The sequence below is a fragment of the Hyla sarda genome, chromosome 2, assembly GCF_029499605.1.
Source record: "Hyla sarda isolate aHylSar1 chromosome 2, aHylSar1.hap1, whole genome shotgun sequence".
Taxonomy (NCBI): Eukaryota; Metazoa; Chordata; class Amphibia; order Anura; family Hylidae; genus Hyla; species Hyla sarda.
In genome coordinates, this window is record NC_079190.1 from 393,996,407 (window position 1) to 394,022,731 (window position 26,325).

Sequence of the window (26,325 nt, forward strand, 5' to 3'; positions counted from 1 at the left end):
GCTGTAAGTTCTGGTCAGATGACTTAGGGTACATTCGCACCTGGCATATACACAGCGTATTTCACGATGCACAAAATTTACGGCAGCAGCGGGATATACGCTGCGTAGTCCTCGTTCACTATACACGCAGGGCTTTCTGGCGGCAGCCCTATGTGTGCAGTGAGTCTTGGAGGCGCACGTCAGTCACGCCGGCACACAGTCCCACCTCCAAAACTCACTACACGCATAGGGCTGCTTCCAGAAAGCCCTGCATGTATAGTGAGCGAGGAATACGCAGCATAGTTCCCGCTTCTGCTGCAAATTTTGCACTGCGTATACACCAGGTGGGAACGCACCTTTAAAGGGAACCAATCATCAGATTTTACCCTATATAATGCTTGGCAAAGCATTATATAGGGTAAAATTGTTGTCCTCACCATCCCCGGGGGACGCTCCTGCCCCCAGGGATGGTGAAAATATGAAGTTATAAACTAGTCACTGCGGCCGCCGTAAGTAGTCACCTGGGCGGGGAGCTCTTCTCACCAACTCCCGTTCTTCGGCTGGGAGCAACGCCCCCTCCGCTTTATTAATGGGCCGCGTCATTGTTCCGCTCACTGAGCAGAGCGATGACTCTGCCCATCAATCAAGCGGAGGGGGCGTCGCTCCCGGCCGAAGAACGTGAGTTGGTGAGAAGAGCTCCCCGCCCAGGTGACTACTTACGACGGCGGCGACTAGTTTATAGCTTCATATCGTCACCATTCCTAGGGGCAGGAGCATCCCCCGGGAATGGTGAAAATAAAGATTTTACCCTATATAACGCTTTGCCAAGTGTTATATAGGGTAAAATCTGATGATTGGTTCCCTTTAAACTGACAGCTCAGGTGGGAACTTGTGGCCATATCATTCCCATGTGACACTTTACTGCCATTAAAAAAAAGGAGAATTCTGGAGCCCATTAAAACAATGGGGGAGAATTATTAAAACCTGTCCAGAGAAAAAGGTGCCCATAGTAACTAATCAGCTTGCTTCTTTCATTTTTAACAAGGCCACTGCAAAATGAAAAAAGCGATCTGATTGGTTGATATGGGCAACTTTTCCTTTGCACTGGTTTTGATAAATATCCCCCAATGTGGTGTAAGTCATGTAAGACATTTTTGTGCAAATTTTGTCAAAATTCTGGCACATTAACCCAGAGGCCAAATAGTGTCTGGTTGATATTGGTCAGACAGTTTTTGATCTCACATAGATCTGGGCTATTGTGTCCATGTGCGTTAAGCTGGCAGTGGCTTAAAAGGTGTGTGTTGGGGAAGTTAATAAAAATAAGAATGCCCCAAAGCCATCACAATACTCTTCTGTGTCCTCTGTAGTTACCCATGTGATATGGCCAGCTCCTGTGGCCCCTGTTGTCTCCTAAATATTCTTTTTCCTTGCTTGCAGCCCAGACAACTGCCAGAAGTCAGTGCAGCTCTGTGTAATGGCTGCCAGCCAATTGCTTTTACTATCTGTGTGCATGCTGTGTTGTTGTAAACACAGTGAGCCGCAACCAGCAATAAATCATGCTATGCTCTAAATGGTAGCAGTCAGTGGTTAGATCTCCAGCAGGAAAAGAGCAGCGTTCTGTGCTAAGTTGTGACTGAGAATCTTCACTGGGCTTCTCTGCAGGCAAGCTCCTCACACAGAGAGGGGGAGAGGCGGAATGCCTGTGAAGCCAGAAAACACATGGCATTTATCTTGCAGGAGGGTGGGGGCTAGTCTCAGTGAGAGGCTTATACAAAGACAAGCAGGATCTGTGAGAGGGAAAGGATGGGCTATGGGTTTAGTTCCCCAGAGTACCTCTTTGCCTATTTATGCTTTAACTTCCGATAGCTTTACTAGTGTCTGTATAAAAAAAATATTTTTTTATCAGCTTTAACCTCAAGGTGGCCACATGCTTAATAATCCAATTACACAACATATCATACGGAGCAGGATTCACACTTTTTTTTTTAATATCTTTTTATTAAGAAGAGTCAGACCTCTTTCCGTGGTCCACATGAAGACACAGGCATATTGAAAGGTTTAGAATGTAAGTACTTTGAGACACAGGACACACAATATAAAGGCCTAACACAAGCCCACAGACTGCTCCTGTTCTTCCAATGTCTTCAGAGAACCTCAGCGGATTAATAGCCAACTTCAACAGTTCTTCAACTGGCAGCTTTAGCATTGAGCATGAACATAAAGCTTGCCACTGAAGAACTGTTGCTGGTGAGCCAAAATGAAGATGACTCCATGTCCTGTGAAAATAAAACAATCCATATTTAAATGATCATGTATGAACAATATAGGTAATCTTCAATTGGATTAGGATATAAATTGCTAAAACAACAAGAAAAAAAAAAGTCTGACACTAATATGGAAGCTTTATTTGGTGCCAAGAGCTGCATACATTAGCTGGATAGCTGTTGTAGGGTATAAAAGCAAACTGTACCGTTCTCAGAAATGATGGTTGTTGCCAAACTTATAAAATCACTTTCTTATTTCTCAGTTTAGTGTCAAGGAGGCGGGGCTGATTTGCCTAAAGAGCCAGAACAGTCGTATGCCTCCTTGCATCTGCCTGCCCCTCCTTGACAGATGTACAGGACTCTTTAAATCACTTAAAAAGGGATACTCCGGTGGAAAGCAAATTTTTTTTTAAATTCAACTGGTGCCACAAAGTTTAAAACAGATTAATAAATTACTTCAATATGAAAATCGTAATTCTTCCATGACTTATCAGCTGCTGTATCCCCCACAGTAAGTTGTATTTCTTTCTGGAGTTCTTTTCCCGTCTACCACAGTGCTCTCTGCCAACACCTGTCCGTATCTGGAACTGGAACTGTCCAAAGCAGGAGAGGTTTGCTATAGGGATTTGCTTGGGACAGGTCCTGACATGAACAGATGTGTCAGCAGAGAGCACTGTGCTCCAACTGGAAAAAACTACTCAACTTCCTCTGGAGCATACAGCAGCTGATAAGTACTGGAAGGATTAAGATTTTTAAATAGAAGTAATTTACAAATCTGTAACTTTCTGGCACCAGTTAATTTAATTATAATTTCCCCCCCCCCCCCCCCACTGGAGTACCCACTTTAAGGAGGGGCTGGGAGGAATGTCTGGCTGTGGCACTTAAACAACTCTGCTCCACCTCCTTGATACTTAAGCTGAGAAATAATTTGCCATCATTTCCGGGAAAGTTTAACTTTTAAACCTAATACCTTCATAATTTTTAATCTGACAATTCTAACAAGGACCTCAAATCTGACAGCTGTCACAATGTGATCAGAATCCTACATTACAAGTGGCTGTAAAGCAGGGGGTCTCAAACGGGTGGCCCTCCAGATGTTGCAAAACCTCAACCTCCAGTATGCCCGGACAGCCGTTGGCTGTCCGGGCATGCTGGGAGTTGAAGTTTTGCAACATCTGAAGGGCCATAGTTGGAGACCACTGCTGGAAAGCATACATTCGCCTAGTGTTTGTTAATAGGATTCCATTTAGAAACTACAGGAAATGTTTATATACTAAATAAATTAAAATTAACTATATCCAAATTTAATCCAGGTGCATGGGGAAGTGTCACTTGGACTAACTAGTCAAAGGATACATATTGACTGCACAGCCATCAGATACAAGTACCTGTCCCACTGCATTATAGAAGCTCAGCTAAACCGTGAGAGGTGTCTATCGACAAGCTTGTTGACTGTTTTCAGGGACAACTTTCAAAACTGAGTGGGACTGAGCTACGAGTACCAACATGGACAAGCCAATGTGCCGATGTAACCACTAAAAAGGGAGATGTGTGCAAAAGCGACAGCCTCTTCCTTGTACTAGACCAACGTTTTCCAAACACTGTGCCTCCAGCTGTTGCAAAACTAAAACTCCCAGCATTCCGGGAGTTGTCGTTTTGCAACAGCATTGGTTGCGAAATAGTGGTCTAGACAACCAAACATTGATGACCTTTGCCGAGCTATAAGTTGATATCTGCATACAATATAATAGGTAATTAAGATTAACCTATAGTTAGTAAAAAATATTAATACAATGTGGTAGAAATACATACAAGACAACATAAAATGCAAATTTTAACAAGAAAAAAGCAAAACACCACATTAAAAGACAAAAGTAAAAAGGTGAAGTATTGTAGATATTAGGGAATAGGCGCGTAGCAGGTAGGGCCAGACGGTCGTTTCCGTCTTATAGTTGCAGGCAAATGGAGCTGTTAATATGCTTACGGTGGCAAGATCACACCAAAAACACTTGCTAAAGTTTCTCCTAATGCTTCTTACCCAGACACATCTGTTAAAATGCCGACTGGAAAGGCGAAGCAGATTCTCGGCTACGTGCGCTGCCGGGACAGGGGCTGGGATACCAAACATTCCACAAATGCCTGATACATATGATCTAGATTCCAACCCGGCTGACGGCCCCTCGGTGTCGTACACACTTTGTTCTAAGCCAGCAGCTCCACCTCTCCGTAATCTTTTCCAGGGAAAGCGTCTCCCACCCTGACTCTTAAAGGGGAACTAAATATTTACAGAAAGGCCAGACTATAATGCTCCGGCAGGGATGCATGTATGTGAAAAAGAAGCCATCATAGAAGGTAGCGATCACTCCAGTCACAAGTCATCTTCCTCCCAGTTCTAAATGACTGGTACCAGAACAGATTGTAGTCACAGACTATTTATTTTACTTAAATTTTTTAGGAAGATTTTCTAAATTTAAAATTTTTAGGTGCACGCTGCATCTTTTTTCCAACTGGATCCCACCCCATGACTTCAATTTGTCCACTGCAACATGAATCCTTTTGGAATATTTTTTTTTATTTTTTTTTTTTAAGATGCACTACTGCCCAAGTGTCTGACCTCCTACCATATACAGTCATGGCCATAAATGTTGGCATCCCTGAAATTTTTTCAAGAAAATTAAGTATTTCTCACAAAAGGATTGCAGTAAAGCTGGGTTCACATCACGTTTTTCCCTATACGGGACCGCCTACGGCTGGGGGGAGCTAAATACTTACGCTCCCGTATCCCTGCAGTATGCAGTCCCGTATGTAATTAATTTCAATGAGCCGACCGGAGTGAACTGGTCGACTCCTTTTTCCCCGTATGCGGTTTTCTACCGGACCTAAAACAGTAGTCAACCACTGTTTTAGGTCCGGTAGAAAACTGCATGTTGACTACTGTTTTAGGTCCGGTAGAAAACCGCATACGGGGAAAAAGGAGTCGACCAGTTCACTCCGGTCGGCTCATTGAAATGAATTACATAAGGGGCCACATACTGCAGGGATACGGGAGGGCAAGTTTTTAGCTCCCCCAGCTGTATGCGGTCCCGTATAGGGAAAAACGTGATGTGAACCCAGCTTAACACGTGTTTTGCTATACACCTGTTTATTCCCTTTGTGTGTATTGGAACTAAACCAAAAAAGGGAGGAAAAAAAAAAAAAGGCAAATTGGACATAATGTCACACCAAACTCCAAAAATGGGCTGGACAAAATTATTGGCACCCTTAACTTTATATTTGGTTGCACACCCTTTGGAAAAAATAACTGAAATCAGTCACTTCCTATAACCATCAATAAGCTTCTTACACCTCTCAGCCGGAATGTTGGACCACTATTCCTTTGCACACTGCTCCAGGTCTATTATTGGAAGGGCGCCTTTTCCCAACAGCAATTTTAAGATCTCTCCACAGGTGTTCAATGGGATTTAGATCTGGACTTATTGCTAGCCACTTCAGAACTCTCCAGCGCTTTGTTGCCATCCATTTCTGGGTGCTTGTTGACATATGTTTGGGGTCATTGTCCTGCTGGAAGACCCAAGATCTTTGACGCAAACCCAGCTTTCTGACACTGGGCTGTACAGTGCGACCCAAAATCTGTTGGTAATCCTAAGATTTCATGATGCCTTGTACACAATCAAGTACCAGAGGCAGAAAAACAACCCCAAAACATCATTGAACCTCCACCATATTTCACTGTAGGTACTGTGTTCTTTTCTTTGTAGGCCTCATTCCGTTTTCAGTAAACAGTAGAATTATGTGCTTTGGCAAAAAGCTCTTTTCTTGGTCTCATCTGTTCACAAGAAGTTTTCCCAGAAGGATTTTGGCTTACTCAAGTTCATTTTGGCAAAATGTAGTCTAGCTTTTTTTTTTTTTGTCTGTGTCAGCAGTGGGGTCCTCCTGGGTTTCCTGCCATAGCGTTTAAGTTAATTTAAATGTTTACTGAGTTTGCACGGACACTAATGCTCCCTGAGGCTGCAGGACAGCTTGAATATCTTTGGAACTTGTTTGGAGCTGCTTATCCACCATCCGGACTATCCTGCATTGACACCTTTCATAAATTTTTTTCTTCCGTCCATGCCCAGGGAGATTGGCTACAGTGCCATGGGTTGCAAACTTCTTGATAATGTTGCGCACTGTGAACAAAGGCAAATCTAGATCTCTGGAGAGGGACTTGTAACCTTGAGATTGTTGATATTTTTCCACAATTTTGGTTCTCAAGTCCTCAGACAGTTCTCTTCTCCTTTCTGTTGTCCATGCCTAGTGTGGCACACACAGACACACAATGCAAAGACAGTGAACTTCTCTCCTTTTTACCTGCTTTTAGGTGTGATTTTTATATTGTCCACACCTGTTACTTGCCCCAGGTGAGATTAAAGGAGCATCACATGCTTGAAACAATCTTATTCCACAATTTTGAAAGGGTGCCAATCATTTTGTCCAGCCCATTTTTTGAGTTTGCTGTGACATTATGTCCAATTTGCTTTTTTTCCTCCCTTTTTTGGTTTAGTTCCATTACACACAAAAGGGAATTAACATTTGTTACTGCAATCCTTTCCTTTCCTGTGAGAAATACTTCATTTTCTAGAAAAATTTCAGGGGTGCCAACATTTACAGCCATGATTGTATATCCTTTTAACCCAGTGTTCTCCAAACGGTGACTCACCAGCTGTTGGGAAACTATAGCATAGGAATTGCTGTGAGAATAAGTAAATTAACCCTTGCCAGTTAAGCAGAGCTGCTATGTCTTAGTGCAGCGTTTCCCTAGCAGTGTGCCTCCAGCTGTTGCTTGGGAAACACTGTGTCCCTTTTAAAAGGGTTTATTTTTTCCTAAACTCCATTCTGAGAAGTAGAAAGAGGAGAAGATGACTTAACATTTTAAATATTTATCGCAGAGAGCAGAAACTTATCTGCTGTTTTACTGAACGTGAAGTTTAACAAAAGTCAAGTTTTCTTTTTTAATCCCCCCCCCCCCAAACCACAAAGGCAGGACAGATGGAATGAGCTGCCTGTAATATCACGCTGAGGCATTCCAATAGCTACCTTCACCCCTGACCTAATTTGTCACTCGGAAAGCTTAGCAATGTGAACGTCATAGTGTGAGTCACAGTCACAGGATTAGACAGATCAGCCACTCGCCTGTTACATCACTAAGGACATCGCACGGCCCATATATTTGTTCTTCCATACATGGAAAATTATACATTGAAGATAAATCCAAACCTCTGTGTAATAACCACAGAGAAATAGGACATATGGGGAAGACCACTGCAAGCCTTTACTAATATATGATATATCTGCTAAATCATGGGGTTTTCCAATATCTAAAAAGGTATCCCTTATACTTCAGGTAGGGGATAACAACACTTCATTCATTCTCTATGGGGCTTCCTTACATTGCCAATCCTCCATCCTTATGATCAGCAGTTGGACTCGCTCCGATCAGCTTGTTTTCATCCATCCATATCGACAAGCAGGAAAGGGGAGATTTAGCAGAGAACATTTGCCCAGTTGCCCATAGCAACCAGATTGCTTATTTTTGCAGAGGCCTTGTTAAAAATAAAAGAAGCACTCTGATTGGTTGCTATGGGCAACTGGGCAAATTTTCCTCTGCACAGGTTGTGATAAATCTCCCCCGAAATGCCCACTAAGGTAGTCACTATCTCAGGTAGGTCACTGACAGATGGGCATTTCCTATGTGGAAGGAAGGAGAGAGAACAGGTGTCAAAAGGTGTCAGTCTAGCGAGGGCAGGGGAGTACTAGTGTTTTTATTTTAAAACTTCTGCCCTGAGTATTTTTAAAACATAAAAATTAACTCCCTTTAATATTTGCTATATCGAGTATATATTAGAAAATTGCTTAAAGCGTACCCGTCAGATCCCAAATTTTTTTTTATATATCACTCAGTACCTAATCCTGACCATGTACATCTAATTTATGTGTCTAGCACCTTTATTTATTTTATTACACTTGATTTAGCTCACTAGTCTGAATTCCTCTGAAAGGGAGGGGCATGGCCTCACTGTGCAGGTCTCCGCCCCCTCCCTCAGTATGCTGTCTGCTTACATCTCCCAGCAAAACTACAACTCCCAGCTTGTCCTCACTGACAGTAGCGGGACACAAGCTGACAGTGGGAGGATTTTTTCCTCCAGCTGTGAGCCCTGCGCTACCAGCTGTCAATCAAGGAAGTGTGTCCATGACATAGGTGATGATGCATGGACACAGCAGGACTAGTATGTGTCCAAGCAGGCGGGGGGGGGGGGGGGGGGGGGCAGTTGTTTGACTGGCTTCTTCAGTATGAAATACTGAACATTTTCTAATGAAAGCAATTGCAAAACCTATTGGTTTTGCATGCTTTACAACATATTAAAGTTTTTGTATCTGACAGTGCCCATTTAAAGGGGGTACTATGCCCCTAGACATCTTAACTCCTATCCAAAGGATAGGGGATAAGATGTCTGATCATGGGGGTCCCGCCGGGACCCCCTGCAATCTTTGCTGCAGTACCCCACTCATCCGGTGCACAGAGTAAACTTCGCTCTGTGCCGGATGGCTAGCAATGTGGTGTTGGAGGCTCATGATGTCACAGCCAGACCCCCTTGTGATGTCACGCCCTCCCTCTCCATGCAAGTCTATGGGAGGGAGTGTGACAGCATAGACTTGTATTGAGGAGGCGTGGAGTGATGTCACGAGGGGGCGTGGTCATGACATCACAAGCCTCTGTCGCAGCAGCCAGCGTTCTATATGAACGCCTGGTGCTGCAGGTAGATCGCAGGGGTCCCAGCGGCGGGACTCACGCAATCAGACATCTTATCCCCGATCCTTTGGATAGGGGATAAGATGTCAAGGGGCTGAATACTCCTTTAAGTATTCAAGATCACTTTCTGCTCTGAAAGTAGAAAAATTACATCTGCGAGCTATGGACGCTTATAACCGAATAATAGGGAGACCACCACAACAAGAAGCGATATTACATCAAGATATTATACATTTGTGAAGGGGGGCACCATTAAGATAAGCTAGGTGAATACACCACCACAATGGATTTGAAATGAAAGGAACAATATGTTCATTAACTGCAGACTGTCAGCTTTAATTTGAGGGTATTTACATATATATCAGGTGGACAGTGTAGGAATTACAACAGTTTGCATATGTGCATCCCAATTGCTAAGGGACCAAAAGTAATGGGACAATTGGCTTCTCAGCTGTTCCATGTCCAGGTGTGTGTTATTCCCTCATTATCCCAATTACAATGAACAGATGAAATGATCTCTGGACCTTTTAAGTGTGCTATTTGCATTTGGAATATGTTCCTGTCAACTCTCAAGATGAAATCCCAAGAGCTGTCACTATCAGTGAAGCAAACCATCATTAGGCTGAAAAAAACAAAACAAACCCAACAGAGAGATAGCCAAAACATAAGGCGTGGCCAAAACAACTATTTGGAACATTCTTAAAAAGAAGGAACGCACCGGTGAGTTCAGCAACACCAAAAGACCCGGAAGACCAAGAAAAACAACTGAATGATGACTGAAGAATTCTTTCCCTGGTGAGGAAAACCCCGTTCACAACAGTTGGCCAGATCAAGAACATTCTCCAGGAGGTAGGCGTATGTCAAAGTCAACAATCAAGAGAAGACTTCACCAGAGTGAATACAGAGGGTTCACCACAAGATGGAAACCATTGGTGAGCCTCAAAAAACAGGAAGGCCAGATTAGAGATTGCCAAACGACATCTAAAAAGCCTTCACTGTTCTGGAACAGCATCCTATGGACAGATGAGACCAAGATCAACTTGTACCAGAGTGATGGGAAGAGAAGAGTATGGAGAAGGAAAGAACACATCTCATCAGTGAAGCATGGTGGTGGTAGTGTCATGGCGTGCGCATGTATGGCTGCCAATGGAACTGCTTCTCTTGTATTTATTGATGATGTGACTGCTGACAAAAGAAGCAGGATGAATTCTGAAGTGCTTCGGGCAATATTATCTACTCATTCAGCAAAATGCTTCAGAACTCATTGGACGGCGCTTCACTGTGCAGATGGACAATGACCCAAAGCAACCAAAGAGTTTAAGGGAATGTTATGCAATGGCCAAGTCAATCACCTGAGCATGCATTTCCCTTTCTGAAGACAAAACTGAAGGGAAAATACCCCAAGAACAAGCAGGAACTGAAGACAGTTGCAGTAGAGGCCTGGCAGAGCATCACCAGGGTTGAAACCCAGCAATGTCTGCTGATGTCTATGCGTTCCAGACTTAAGGCTCTAATTGACTGCAAAGGATTTGCAACCAAGTATTAAAAAGTGAAAGTTTGATTTATGATTATTATTCTGTCCCATTACTTTTGGTCCCTTAACAAGTGGGAGGCACATATGCCAACTGTTGTAATTCCTACACTGTTCACCTGATTTGGATGCAAATACCCTCAAATTAAAGCTGACAATCTGCAATTATAGCACATCATTTCATTTCAAATCCAGTGTGGTGGTGTATAGAGCCAAAAATGTTTGAATTCTGTTGATGTCCCAAAAATTATGGACCTGACCGTAGCTGTAGGTTTAGGCATGGTAAAATCCAACATGCCTAAACCTCCCCCCCCAATCTGCCACTGGGTGAAAGATAGGACACCCTCAGGGTACATTCACACGCGCTGATTTTTTTTTAGCAGGATTCCACTGCGTATTTGAAAGTGGACGGGCTCTTCTCGGCTGTCCGCAGCAGGTTTTCCGCAGCAGAATGTACACTAGGGAAAATCCGCCACAGTCCCTATTGACTTCAATGGGGCTTGCGGCGGATTTTCCGCAGTGTACATTCTGCCGTGGAAAACCTGCTGGGGACAGCCGAGAAGAGCCCGTCCACTTTCAAATATGCAGCGGAAAACCCGCTAAAAAATCTGCGCGTGTGAACGTACCCTTATACAGGAGATTGCTGGCCATTGCAGCAGGATAACAAATTATTATATCTACTATATATTATAAAACTGCTGTTTTTCCATTCTCTTTCAAAACATAAAAGCTGCGGCAGTCACCTGACACCAGAGCACCGACCAAAGACATCCGGTGCTGAACACTAAAGACAAAACGGGGGGGGTTGAGGGTCACCATGGGAACAGAGGCAGAGGTAGGTAAAACAGGACTAATGACTGAACATGTCACAAAATGCCTAGTTGTGTAGTGGTACATGACGTGGCTGGCTCCAAGATTCGTAAATTTGTAAAGTCCTGTAGTAATTATATTTTTCATTATATATTTTATTTAAAAAAAAAAAATTAAAAAAAATAAAATAAACTTACCAGCCATATGCAAGCAGAAGAAAAACAAAAGCAAAAATATTTAATAGTTCTGATTGGCTAGGCCATTAATGTTCTTTCATGGTCTGACCCCTAGTATTCCTGCAGATCAACACAAGGATTATGCGCTACAGCTACTGTGTGCACCGCATCCCCTGTATTGTGTACAAAGGAAATAAACCTCATCTGTACCATAGCAAGATGAGCCTCCGCTCCCACAGAAGGAACGCCACACAAAAAAATAAAATAAAATAAGTAAGCAGATGAACTATTAACTTTGCATGAGGTTCATGAAAAAAACAAAGAATTTTCCAATAAGCTTTTCTAGAAAGGAAATAAAACCCGACCTGCACACATTCTGATGTAACACTAGAGTAGTTACATAAATGCAACATAACAGGAAAAGCCATATGCCAGTGCTCCGCAGTGATCGTACTGGTGCAGATGTACAAATTAGATTGTATTAGAGGGCAATGTGATATTGAGCCTTTTGTGTCTCTACAAGGTCACAGAAAGAAACACAATCTAGATGCACTCTAGCATAAAATTGGAATATCTGTAGTAAAAATGTATGCAATAATAAACCACAACTTACATGGGCACAGTAGGTACATTGTTGTACACCACTAGGGGTCCCTACACCATCCAGAACATAATGCTGTTCGGCTGCAGCATCATCTTTGTCCAAGCTAAAGCACAGGCCCGGACAAAGCCCAGTATATGAGGTTGGGGCTAGCACTCCTCTGTGCTCACTCCTGTTCTATCAGACTGCAGCATGAAAACAGGGAGGAGGGGGTTACAGAGTAGCCTGCAGTGATTGGATGAAGAGAACCAGCACTCAGAGGTAGATGAGTCATGCAGAGTAAGCAACAGAAAGGAGGCATTTGTGAGAGAAATATAGGTGAGAGACAAAAAAATTCATATGTGCACGAATTAGGTACTGAGTAACCTAACATTTTTTATTTTTAAATGGGATATGACAGGTATTCTTTAACACCTCAAAGTCGCCGTCAAGCATGACCTTTGGACCTACTATCCTTAATCTTTTTTGGTTATCGGAATTGATGCTTTTAGTGTTTTCTGACAAGAGAGTCTTTATCCGATCAATGGACTCCAGACCACAAGCTGTTGTAAAATAGTACAGTTTCTGCTTCAACATGTAAAGCAAGAACCTCCAGTAACCTTACACAATTGCTAGTAACACCGCTCCCTAATATTCTTAATGGGACTACCAAGGATGGAGTATTCAATGTCTGTTTTATATATACATATATGATCCACACAGTTGAGGGATACCGCAGGGTTTCTTCGCATAACATTAACAGGTTTCTGGTCTTTTCAAAAATATTCCTAAACTCATGAGAGATCTAGTTGAAAGAGACTATAAAGGCTGTGAGGGGTCTCTTAAAGGGGTTATCCAGTAATAGAAATACAGAGCTAACTTCCTCCAAAAACTGCACAACTTCTGTCTGTGATACCACACAAACACCTGGGGGCAGGAGAGTATTTTTTTAATTTTTTTAAAGAAATTGTTTTGTTTTCTAATGCTGGATAAGCCCTTCAAGGGAAGGTTACACAGACTGACATATCCTTCCATGTAAGCTTCTATGATCACCACAGCCTTTCCACTATAGCCATTACTATAAATCTGTGTTCCTAAATTCCAAACAATACGGTCTTCAGAATTTACTTTAAAATGGCCACCCATTAAAACAAATTTTGCTATTGCACGCCTTATGGTAAAAAATTTTTTTTAATTTTCTATGTTTTGTTTGTGCTTAAAGCTCTAGAGCACATTTCCCCCATCTCATACACAGACTTTGGACCAAAGCCCAAACACAGGAAGTGCAGCCTGGAGTGCTGAGGGGGGTCCAACCAACAGCATATGGCAGTTAAGTGTGAGAGGAGCTGTGATTGGATGAGGTTGGACACACACCCCTCAGCACTCCAGGCTGCACTTTTTGTGTTTGGCCCCCGGTCCTCAGTCTGTGTCTGAGATGGGGGGAAATGTGCTCTTGAGCTTTTTTAACCACAAATAAAACATAGAAAACTTTTTTTTTTAAATAAATTATATTAGAAATATTTTTTTTATTTACCATAAGGAGTGCAATAGCAATTAGTTTTAATGAGCTATGTATTTATAGCTATGTATACACAAAACACCAAACAAAAATGCTGCAGATTGGTTGCAGATTTTGACTTCCCTATTATCCTTATTTGGAAAAATCTGTGGAATATCAGTCTTGTGTATGCAACATTATGGTATATTCTCAAGCAGCAGATTGCCACCTTAAAGGGGATCTGTCACACAGAAAAAGGAGTCCGTCCTATCTCCAGGCCTGACTATAGAGCAGGAGCTGAGGTTTTAGGATAACTTGTTATCTATTCATGTAACTCTCTGCCTGTTCCGCTTTCTTTTGCCCCATTCTTCTAACCAATTTTGGTTGCTATTTTTGCGCACTTTGTGATGAGCCTCCAATCCCCTCCTCTCTGGGTGGTTATACTAAGTAGCCAGGGACAGCCAAAGCTGACTGAATATCTAGTCCCACCCTTACTTAGGGTGCATATAGGGAGTCGCAGGAGGTTCCTGTAGTACGTTACCGCCTTTTTTAGGGCGTCCATGCTGTTTAGGCATAGGGACTTTATATATAGGGAATTTTTAGGTCCTGAATTACACCTTCCCTCGCCTATAATTATTTAGGAGGAGGCTCCTTCATAAAGTCTGTAGCCATAGACTATATAAAGCAAAATCAAAACTTTGTTTTTTTAGGGCAGCTAAAATATGCCTATTTTCATTAATCTCATGTCCAAATTAAACTTGTCTTGTCCCCTTTTGGTGTCCACAGTCCACTCCTATGAGTGTATTTGCACATGCACTATAGGATTCTGATCCACCAAGTTATTCGTTTTAATGGTTTTTAATTTTTATTATTCATGAACGAGTCCTTGCAGGATACATTGTGATATGTACATTTCAAATTAACTCTTGCTTTGCCTGTTGATAACTATTTCTACATGTTCTTTAGCTTCCTGGTGAGCCCTTTATGCTATCTACTATGATATTATATATCCCTGCAGTTACCTACTATGAAACCAGTTGTTCTCTGTATTCTGTATACTCTATAGACAGCACTCCCAGTCATCACTCGTGTTGTTCCAGAGACTCTCTGCTCCGGCAGTGAGCCGCGCCCAAGGCCATGGTCCCGGAAGCGCTGCTTCTATAAAAGAGACGCCGGTGCGCACATGTAGCACGCGTCCCCGGGACACAGGACAGGTCTCCTGCCACTGCAGGATTATGCTTCGGTTTAAATAATCATCAAGTAAGTAACAGCCTATGCATTTATGTTTTGGTAGGCATGTTTGTTTGTTTCGTGGTCACCAGACCTTCAATGTTTTAATATGCACCCCGGTACTTCTTAGGCAGCTTGTGATTGGCCTTCTTTTCCCCGCTGGGAGTATATCGGCATATGTATACTACGCCAAGAGGGTAAGCACCTATTTTAGTATAACCTACTGAGTGCTGTATTTGGTTATTTTTCTTTTACACTTAGGGCAGTCTGTGTGCCATGATACCCCAGTGGAGTGCGTTATGAAAAACGGAGAAGAGACTAAAACCCCTAAATTGATTTGGCATTGACCTATTAGCAGGTTATTTTACCTGCTGGGGAGTATTTTTTAGTCATATTGAGTACCTCTTGTTTTGGCCACCTGCTGTAATTTATTGACAAAAAACATTTTGCAAATATATTTATTTACCCTTCTCTAACCCCTGATGATGGTCTGTCCATTATTGTTGGCCAAACAGAAACACGTTGGGTGAATAGCAAGGGGTTATAATTATGTTTATACATAATGTGATGTTTGGAATGCAATAATGGCCATTAATTACGACCGAATGGTGGGTTGTATTTTACTTCTACCATATTGATTTTCTGTTGATGATTGTACCATTCTGATACACACACACTTCTTTGATTTGGTGATGTTTTTAATAGAGAGAATAAAGGCTAAGTAGTCATGTCCTACTCATATGATCGAGATTGACAGCTCTCTATGCATGTGCATATAGAGGGCTGTCAATTACTTAGTAGGATTGTCCACTTGACTATTTAGCTTAGAATAAACATATCTACAAGAATAAATGGCAAGTTATACGGAAACTATTCCAATAGTACTTTATATCAATCTGCGCAGCTCCTCTAGCTTTAGAACAACAGGATTCCTTCAGATTGGACTGTATTATCAATATGACAGGCTCTCTTTAAAGCGTACCCGTCATATCCCCCCAAAAAATAAAAGTTATGTTACTAGGTACCTAATTCTGATCATGTGCATATAAATTTGTGTGCGTCTAGCACCAATATTTCTCACAAATACCTTATATCTCTTGCTCACTTGGTTTGTCATCCTGTGCTTTGGAGGGGGGTGTGTCCTTACCCTGCATGACTCATCTTCCTCCCTGAGTACTGGGTGTTTTCATCCAATCACTGCAGGCTGCTCTAAACCCCTCCTTCCTTCTTTGCATGCTGCAGTCTGATAGGACAGAGAAGTGCTAGTCCCAGCCACACTTACTGCACTTTGTCCAAGCTGAAGCACAGGCAGAGACAAAAGATGCTGCTGCAGCCAGACAGGATTTTGTTCTGGATGGTATGGTGACCCCTAGTGGTGTTCTTTGGAAGCCATTATTTCTATAAAAAGAAATGAAAATTTTCTTATGAAGTATATATGATTAATGTTTTGCCAAGATGTACTACATGTAAAAAGTTTTTGAATCTGACAGTGCCCATTTAACAATCCCATTCAGATTAAAGGAAGTGACTGAAACAAATGTGCTGTGTGTGAATATATTATTACTGACATTGCAGATGTCACCTCTTACACAAACTTCTGTTGCAACATATTTATATTGTAATTTTTTTTTTATAAAAAACTAGCAAAAAAATGCATAACACATCACTATATTTACAGTGATAATACTTGGCACCCCCTTGCAGGATCTATAAGTTGCATGTGCTTGTAGAGTATTGTGTACTGTGCCGTGAACTGGCTATATATTATATATATATCTCTATCTATCTATCTATATCTATATATACCGTATATACTCGAGTATAAGCCGAGTTTTTCAGCACGATTTTTCGTGCTGAAAAGACCCCCCCTCGGCTTATACTCGAGTGAACTCTCCACCCGCAGTGGTCTTCAACCTGCGGACCTCCAGAGGTTTCAAAACTACAACTCCCAGCAAGCCCGGGCAGTCATCGGCTGTCCGGGCTTGCTGGGAGTTGTAGTTTTGAAACCTCCGGAGGTCCGCAGGTTGAAGACCACTGCGGCCTTCGACATCATCCAGCCCCCTCTCACCCCCCTTTAGTTCTGTACAGTACTCACCTCCGCTCGGCGCTGGTCCGGTGCTGCAGGACTGTCCGGTGAGGAGGTGGTCCGGTGGGATAGTGGTTCCGGGCTGCTATCTTCACCGGGGAGGCCTCTTCTAAGCGCTTCGGGCCCGGCCCCAGAATAGTCACGTTGCCTTGACAACGACGCAGAGGTACGTTCATTGCCAACGTACTTCTGCATCATTGTCAAGGCAACGCCTCTATTCCGGGCTGGAAGCGCGGAGCAGCCCGGAACCACTATCCCACCGGACGACCTCCTCATCGGACAGTCCTGCAGCACCGGACCAGCGCCGAGCGGAGGTGAGTACTGTACAGAACTAAAGGGGGGTGAGAGGGGGCTGGATGATGTCGAAGGCCGCAGTGGTCTTCAACCTGCGGACCTCCGGAGGTTTCAAAACTACAACTCCCAGCAAGCCCGGACAGCCGATGGCTGCCCGGGCTTGCTGGGAGTTGTAGTTTTGAAACCTCTGGAGGTCCGCAGGTTGAAGACCACTGAGGGCGGATGATGAGAAGAGGATGATGAAGGGGGGTGGGGATGATGACAAGGGGAATGTGTGGGATGATGACAAGGGGATGATGACAGGTGATGATGAGGGTCTGGATGATGACAGGCGGTGATGATGATGAGGATGTTAATGACGGGTCTGGATGATGACAGGGGGGGATGTATTTCCCACCCTAGGCTTATACTCGAGTCAATAACTTTTCCTGGGATTTTGGGTTGAAATTATGGGTCTCGGCTTATACTCGGGTCGGCTTATACGGTATATATATATCTCAAATTTTATGAATTAAATGTATTTGTTTATAAGAAAAGAGAAGTAGAAATGGTTTGGATTGTTCTCCTTATGAACTTAACATGGCTAAGGTTCACCATTTCCTCAGTACAGAGCCCCTCTCATATGGAACTGTAAACATTTGAAGTACCTGTTGCTGCCACTAGGGGATTGAACAGCCTCAAAATGCTATCTGTGGCCTTCCCAATATTGCAAAACTACAACTCCCAGCATGCCCGGACAGCCGTTGGCTGTTTGGGCATGCTGGGAGTTGTAGTTTTGCAACATCTTGAGGTCCAAAATTTGCAGACCAGTGGTACAGAGATTTAGTCAGACCATATCTCACCTACAAAGAGATATTGATAAAACAGAACAGCTCCGAAGAAGGGCTACGAAAATGGTGGAAGCATAAAACTTATCAAAAAAGACGTTAAGAACTAAGGGGGCTGAGATTTATCGATATATGTCTGTGTGCAGCCTTTTTTTGCCATGTTTTTGGTTTATGTGCGCTAAATTTATCAGAACAGCGCTCAGGCTTTGATCAATTTTGCGCAAACTAAAACTCTCCCCAGAACTTACTGTAGGATGTCATTTTTCTAAGGCAAAGCAGAGGTGCTATGAATTTGCTTTTTTTTTTATTTTCATTTTTTATTATTAAACATTTGCACATTATTTTTGGGCCTTTTAAAAAAATAAGCACTTAATGAACCTCGTCCACTGCATAGTCCAGAATAAAGCACTGCATCTCAGTCACTTTTGTCGTAGTTGTCTATTATGAAACTGCACAAAATGTTTCCTCCAAAACTAACTGCACAAAAAGTTTGCGCCAAGTTTTGGCCAATAAAATGTCAGGAAGGCAATGATAAATCTCCCCCTAAATGTGTATATTCTGGAGGAAAGAAGGGAAAGAAGGGACATAACCGAAACCTTTACTTATGTTACAGAGTACAATAAGAAGGGAAACTGAACCCTAGAAAAAGGGGGCACAGTCTGAGCTTAGGGTGCGTTCACTTTTTTTTATCCCCGTCTTGGTTGCATTCTTGCAGGTTGTAAACGGATTAAAATACGTTTAAAAAAAAAAATCCCATTCATGGCAATGGGATTTTTTTTACAATCCGTTTAGATCCATTTGTACCCGTCTGCACTCATTTCCGTTTTTTTGACACATGCAGTATTTCTTTGTCAAAAAAAAAAAAAAAAAATGGATACAGTAAATTTAACATTGAAGTCTATGGAAAACAGATGAGCATTTGCATCCGTTTTTTCACTCAGTTTGTACTTCCGAGCATGCTCAGAACAAAAAAAAATAAAATCTTTTTTGGGGTTTATTAACAGTACAATAACGAATCCAAACTGATAACATCCGTTTGCATCCGTTATCGTCTGTGTTTCTTTAAAAAAAATATATATATTTTTTTAAAGCCCATTTTTATTTTTGACGGGAGAAGAACGGGACGGGTCTAGATGGCCCTGTGAATGCAGCCTTAGTTGGGGTAAAGATTAGAAGCAACATTATATATATATATATATTTATTTATTTTTATTTTTTTTATTTTTTTTACTGAAAGAGTAGTAGATGCTTGGAACAAACTTCCGGCAGATGTGGTTGGTAAATCCACAGTAAGTGAATGTAACCATGCCAGGGGTAAAACTATATCTAAGGTAGAAATAAAAAAAAGTATATATATATATATATATATATATATATATATATATATATATATATATATATATATATATATATATATATATATATATATATATTATAAAGGAGTACTCTGGCGAAAATAATCTTATCCCCAATTCACAGGATAAGGGGATAAGTAGCTGACCGCAGGGGGTCTGACCTCTGGGCCCCCCTGTGATCACCGGGATGCTCAGTGAGGAGCGTGTGTACCGGTAGACGGCACGCGCTTCATTTATTTCTATGAGAGTGCCGGTGATGCCCAAGAGCTGTACTTGGGTCTTTTTGGCGCTCTTTCCTGTGGATAGTTATTTTTCGCAGGAGATCTCCTTTAAAATAAATGTCAATTTTTTTTTATGTAAGAAAATGTATTTATTATAATTTTTTTTTTTTTTTGTGCCCATAATTTTTAACTCAAGAGGACCAGGCACAGTGTCCATAGTCACTTATCCTATACCGACGAGGTGCCGTCATAAGATCCATCAACAGGACCCAAGCTTGAAGATGGCTTCGGCATAGTAACCCGAAATAAATAAAATATGTCCTTTTTCTTGTGAGATTATCTAAAGTGTCGCATTTCCTGACTATACAGCCAGTCGTAAAGCTCCTGTGTCTTCAAGCAGAGGATATTTTGCCTATGCGTCCGTCTCGGAGCGGATTGTACTTCTTGTCTATTCACGAGGAACTAGCAGCCAAGTGCACAAAATGGCATCCTCCGCCGTAAGCAACAGGTGCAGAAAATACTACATTTCAGATTTCTTTTCTCACGTCAAACATGATGCACTATGAGCAGCAGGAGCTCAGATTCATATAGGGTTTAGTTGGAGAATATTCTGTATAAACCTAGACCGCAGTGTATCCCCAACCTGGGTGCCTCCAGCTGTGCCAAAACTATAACTCCCAGCATGCCCGGACAGCCTTTGGCTGTCCGGGCATGCTGGGAGTTGTAGTTTTGACACAGCTGGAGGCACCCTGGTTGGGAAACGCTAATCTAGAGGGTGGTCCTACATGGTTTCCCTGTGAGAGCATTCATAGAGAAACCCACCATTAACAGACCACCCACCATCCTGCCCCACAGGATACAGCAGTTCCATTCTGTATTAATATATAATGCATACTCCTAGTTCAATCTATAGGATTAGAAAAACACTGCTGCTTTCTTCCAGGAACAGTGCCACCCTTGTCCACAGGCTGCATCTGGTATTGCAGCCCCCGCGATCTCCGGGCCGGCAGCGGGGGTGTCTGGAACACAGAAGCTTGCAGCTTCTGTGTTTGTGACGTCGCGCCACGTCCCCTCCATTCATGTCTACGGGAGGGGTACGACGGCTATCATAACCAGTCATCAGGCAAGGAGTGGAGTTCGCTCAGTGCACCAGGCGACTGGGGTTCCGCAGCAGAAATCGGGGGTGTCCCCAGCGGAAGGACCCCCAGCAATCTAACATCCTTTGGATAGGGGATAAGATGTTTGGATAGGGGAGTACCCCTTTAAGAACCTTTGCCAACTTCTATTTTAAAAGCAAACGCATTTTAAGAACATTGACAGTTAAGAATTAAGTTGAGTTTAAGAATTTAACAGAATCTGTCATGGGGGAGATTTATCAAAACCTGAGCAGAGGAAAAGTGGTGCTGTTGCCCATAGCAACCAATCAGATTGCTTCTTTCGTTTTACAGAGGCTTTTTTTTTATTTTTTATTAAAGACTCAATCTGATTGGTTGTTATAGGCAACTACACCACTTTTCCCCTTCACAGGATTTTTTCCCTAATGACCCTATATGTGAGGTCTATCCTTCCAGAAAGCAGCAGCACTATATACAGCGCCTGCACCGCCACCTCCAGTTGCGCCCCCTACAGGCAGACGATCAGCTGCGTCTGACATTCTACTGACTGATCTGCTTTCTAGTAAAGCAAACTACACATCGGTTCAAGCACAGGGTGTGACTTTTTGGCCTTTTTTGCCGAGGAACATGCTCTCGAACCCCTAAAAGTGCAAAAAAAAAGTGCAAACGTGTTACACTAAAAAAAAGTGCACAAAGGATGCAGTCTATCGCAAGCCCTTCTCCAATAGGAGAGAGGCCCCCAACAAACCTTACCCTTCCCCTCTGGACCAAAAGGTACCTGCGAGGTTCCAGGTTCTATGTCTCTTTTCGCCAATACTACTAAGGGACCACAAATGGTCCCGGCATCCCCCTTGGTGTTAGCCAAGGCATCTGCCCGCAGAGCCGATAACGGTCGGTACCCTGCCCATGCAGGAGTACCTGGGGTTTTTGCAGGGAGGTGCAGAACCTAATGGCCACACACACCTCCCCTAGACCGCCAGGAGAGACACCCAGAAGGGCTACCACATCCTAACAAATCCTGTGGACACACAACACGCAAAAAGTGACACAGTGAGACAAAAAAGAAAGAAATAAGTGAATGTGCGCAGATATACTGCCCGGAAATCCGGCCGGATAAAAATTTCTCTGATCATAGTCAGAAGGCCGGGAATCAAGAGGTGAGTGCCACAAGGTGAAGAGATTATGGTGCCCGTGCTTCCACTCAGTGAGCCAGTATTCCCAGTGAGTTTCGGCACCTCGAGGTCACCACTCCCCGATGCACAAAAGTACCTCTGCTCTAGACCCTCTCAGCTTCATGGCGAGACCCGGAGGGAACAGGTCACATCAGGGCAGCCGTCGAGCCGATTCCTCAGAACCAGCCCCGGAACGCCCTGGTACACCAGTCCCCTCCATGCAGCATCCATCCCCACCAGTCCAAGACCGGCATAATCCTGACCACCGGGTCAAACTGATAAGAACAGATACTACACTTGATCTTAGCCATTGTTGGTATAGAGGTCAGTCATACGATTACATGTTAGATCAGTGTGATAGGAAACTGTACATAGTATTTTCAGACATGAAATAAGATATCCAATAGGGGAAGGGTCCAAAGGTTAAAATGTGTTTTTACGGAGTATCCCCACTTTTAACCATGCCATACAGTGTTGCCCTCAATTTAAAGCACCACCCATAGTGCCCCCCCATTATTAACAGCACTAACCAGAGTGGCCCTTAAAACTAACCATGTCATTCAGTCTACCCCCATTATTAACCACACCATCCAGAATGTCAATTAATCGTGACGTGAAGAGTGCCCCCATTATTTAAGGGGCTATCCAGGAAAAAACATTTTTTTTTATATATCAACTGGCTCCAGAAAGTTAAACAGATTTGTAAATTACTTCTATTATAAAATCTTAATCCTTTCAGTACTTATCAGCTTCTGAAGTTAAGGTTGTTCTCTTCAGTCTAAGGCTCTCTGATGACACGTGTCTCGGGAACCGATCAGTTTAGAAGCAAATCCCCATAGCAAACCTCTTCTAAACTGGGCGGTTCCCGAGAGCATTTAGACAGAAAAGAACAACCTTAACTTCAGAAGCTGATAAGTACTGAAAGGATTAATAGACGTCATTTACAAATCTGTTTAACTTTCTGGAGCCAGTATATATATAAATAAATAGTTTTTTCCTGAATAACCCCTATAACATTAAAAACAAAACAAAAACTGTTTGTACATAGACCACTCTACAGGTCCATAGACTCTTAGGAAGAAATGTTTCATTCCTTGCATCAGTGTAGTGGCAAACTTGCACAACATTTTCGCACAAAGTGGGCGTTGCCACTGTGCGTTAGTGCGGGGAATGATTAATTCCTCCCTTAGTGTTCCAAGCATCTCATGCTTTATAGTGGCCCATGAATCAGAGCAATCTGACAACGCCCCCCCCCCCCCAGACCAAAATAGACGTGTGCCCCTGCCCTACAGTCTAGAGGCAAAGCAGTATTGGAGGCTGACCCCATGAGTCACCCGCTTTTTGTAGACTGCAAGTTTTACCAAAGCTTCCCCACCAAGTACAAATGAAAACGGCCATTAGGGGAAGACAAGGAGAGCCATGGGAAAATTTAGAGGCAAAAATCATACCACAATGAGTATGATACAGTATAAAGAATTTTAAAAAAATACACAAATTCAAAAAAATAAACTGAAATAAAGGATCTATAACTAGGTTATCACGTCTCTCTAAAGCTCTCCCCCTCTTTAATTCGTTAAAGTGGTAAATTTGCTGCACCCTTATTAACAAATCTTATGGGTGATCATATCCTAGCCCCTCCCCCAAGGAGCTGTAAGGGCGGCCATACTGCTTGAGCCAACCAATATAACCAAGGCCACTTAATATAGTCTTAACATATCTTTTAGCAGTGAAACATCATAGATAAAATATTTCCTACCAATACCATACAATATATTTCTAAAACGAAACGTCTTTCGAAGACATTGGATGGTAAGCGCAGTCTACAATTTTATATAGTAATATCCAAGCCAAAAGACTAAGCTATAGAGTTAAAACAGAACAGTCCGATATAAGAACGGATAAATCTAGTACAAAAACATAAAATAAAATACATAAAACAATAGAGTAGTACACGTCTACATCAACACGTCACACCCAACCCAGCAGCCTGGGGACAAAATACAGGGCACTGAGAAATCCAAGGACTAGATTCACCAGTCGTTCCATCAAGGACAGGCACTGTCACATCCAATATAAGGAGATCTATCGGGAACCGTTCACACGCTGCCTACGAGTGATGACAATTCCTAGATAATGTCAAGGCCTCCAGTGACCACCTACACATAGGCTCTATCTAGACTGCAGGGAAAGCAAATACTTCAAAGTTTGTGCTCCTCTTCACTCTCCAGGGCATGACCTGCGGAGCAGTGACTGACTACTGACTGACTGCCTGCCTGCCTGCCTACCGCCCCTGGTGGTGACAGGTGGAACAGCAGGTTGCATAAGCATGAATCAGAGCTTCTGAATGTAAGGGAAGCAAACAGGATCTATGTGGAGGGAGGGGGAGGCAGCATATGGGAGAAAGTATAGAGAGAAGTAAGAGGATGAGAAGGGAGGTGATAAAAGAGAGGACATTAAACGGAAAAGATTTGGATGCTATATACAAGTGTCCTCCAACCTGTGACAAAACTACAACTCCCATCATGCCCCGACAGCCTTCGGCTGTCGGGGCATGATGAGAGATGTAGTTTTGCAACAGCGCAATATAGAGACTACAGAAGAAACATATGAGACAGCCCATAGAGATTACATAGGCAGTCAGCTTTATCCTTACCCTGAAAGAGCAAGATGTCATCTTTCCTCTATGGTGTCTTCTTCATTGGGTGTGGTCCTCAGTGGTGAAGCCTCCCTAGACCACCAAATCCACCTGCAGGATCTTTAAAGGTCTATATGGAAGCATCAGGCAGGAGGAGAAGCCAATGGTGTGCCTATGGCACCCACCACCCTGACTATGCCACACCCACCAGCCTCCATGGCCAGGCCTAGAGCTATAGGGACAGCTGATCCAGCAATGACCCTGAGCACAGTGCCACCATCTACAACCACCCACACTATACACCCTATTCTTCACCAGCACCCCTGACTATCCACCAGACCCCCAATTCTTCACCAGCACCCCTGACTATGCACCAGACCCCCAATTCTTCACCAGCACCCCTGACTATGCACCAGACCCTCAATTCTTCACCAGCACCCCTATTCTTCACCAGCACCCCTGACTATGCACCAGACCCCCTATTCTTCACCAGCACCCCTGACTATATACCAGACACCCTATCCCTTCACCAGCACCCCTGACTATCCACCAGACCCCCAATTCTTCACCAGCACCCCTGACTGTGCACCAGACCCCCAATTCTTCACCAGCACCCCTGACTATGCACCAGACCCCCTATTCTTCACCAGCACCCATGACAATGCACCAGACCCCCTATTTTACACCAGCACCCCTGACTATGCACCAGACCCCCTATTTCTTCACCAGCACCCCTGACTATACTCCAGCCCCCCTATTCTTCACCAGACCCCCTATTCTTCACCAGCACCCATGACTATACTCCAGCCCCCTATTCTTCACCAGCACCCTTGACTATACTCCAGACCCCCTATTCTTTACCAACAACCCTGACTATACTCCAGACACCCAATTCTTCAACACCCCTTACTAAACTCCAGACCCTCATTTTTTTTACCAGCACCCCTGACTATACACCAGCCCCCCTATTCTTCACCAGCACCCCTGACTATATACCAGACACCCTATCCCTTCACCAGCACCCCTATTCTTCACCAGCACCCCTGACTATACTCCAGACCCCCTATTCTTCACCAGCACCCCTGACTATACACCAGCCCCCCTATTCTTCACCAGCACCCCTGACTATACACCAGACCCCCTATTCTTCACCAGCACCCTTTGCAGTCACACCCCACCTTTAACTGCACCCATTGCACTTGGTTTATCAGCACCCTAATACCAACCTACCCTGCCCTTTCTATACACTACCTGTCCTAACAACCAGCATTAACCCTTTCATAACTCCACGTCGAGCTCTTTCCTGTGACCACCCCCTCCCATCCTCCACACTGTCTACAAGGACGACCCCACCTGTCCTCGTCCCCTCCACCTGTCTCCTACATATGTGACCAGGAAAGGGTCACTCCCAGTGTACCCCATCAGGTTCCCAGTGCCCACTAGTGTGAGCCCCAAGTTCTCCATGACACCCAACACGTCCACCCGATCGTGTTCATGTGCCCCACCCCTCTACCAAGTCATGCCTGCACCCCACCCTGACACTGCGGCACCTCCACTCCCCGTGCCCCGTCCTGTTCCCTACACTCACCTCATCTGTCATCAATTACCGGACAGCTCACCACACCCTAAATAACCCAGCAGTGTGCACAGCGTCCTATGTCCGGGACTACACGTGCCAGCCCCTCTCCGGTGCCCCCCCGGATCACTGCAATGTAGCCAGCTATAGAGAATGCACCCGGGTCTCCGGAGCCCGCACACCCCA

The 26,325-nt window shown here is 43.5% G+C and overlaps 1 long non-coding RNA gene across 1 annotated transcript; it reads right to left on the minus strand.

Moving 5' to 3' along the window:
• Positions 1 to 736: 736 nt before the first annotated feature.
• LOC130356766 (uncharacterized) lies at positions 737 to 25,070 on the minus strand. Its single transcript, XR_008888985.1, has 3 exons — positions 24,582 to 25,070; positions 16,006 to 16,256; positions 737 to 2,255 (listed from the first exon to the last, which is right to left on the minus strand). It is a non-coding gene; the product is annotated as an uncharacterized LOC130356766 (long non-coding RNA).
• Between the last annotated feature and the right edge of the window lie 1,255 nt (positions 25,071 to 26,325).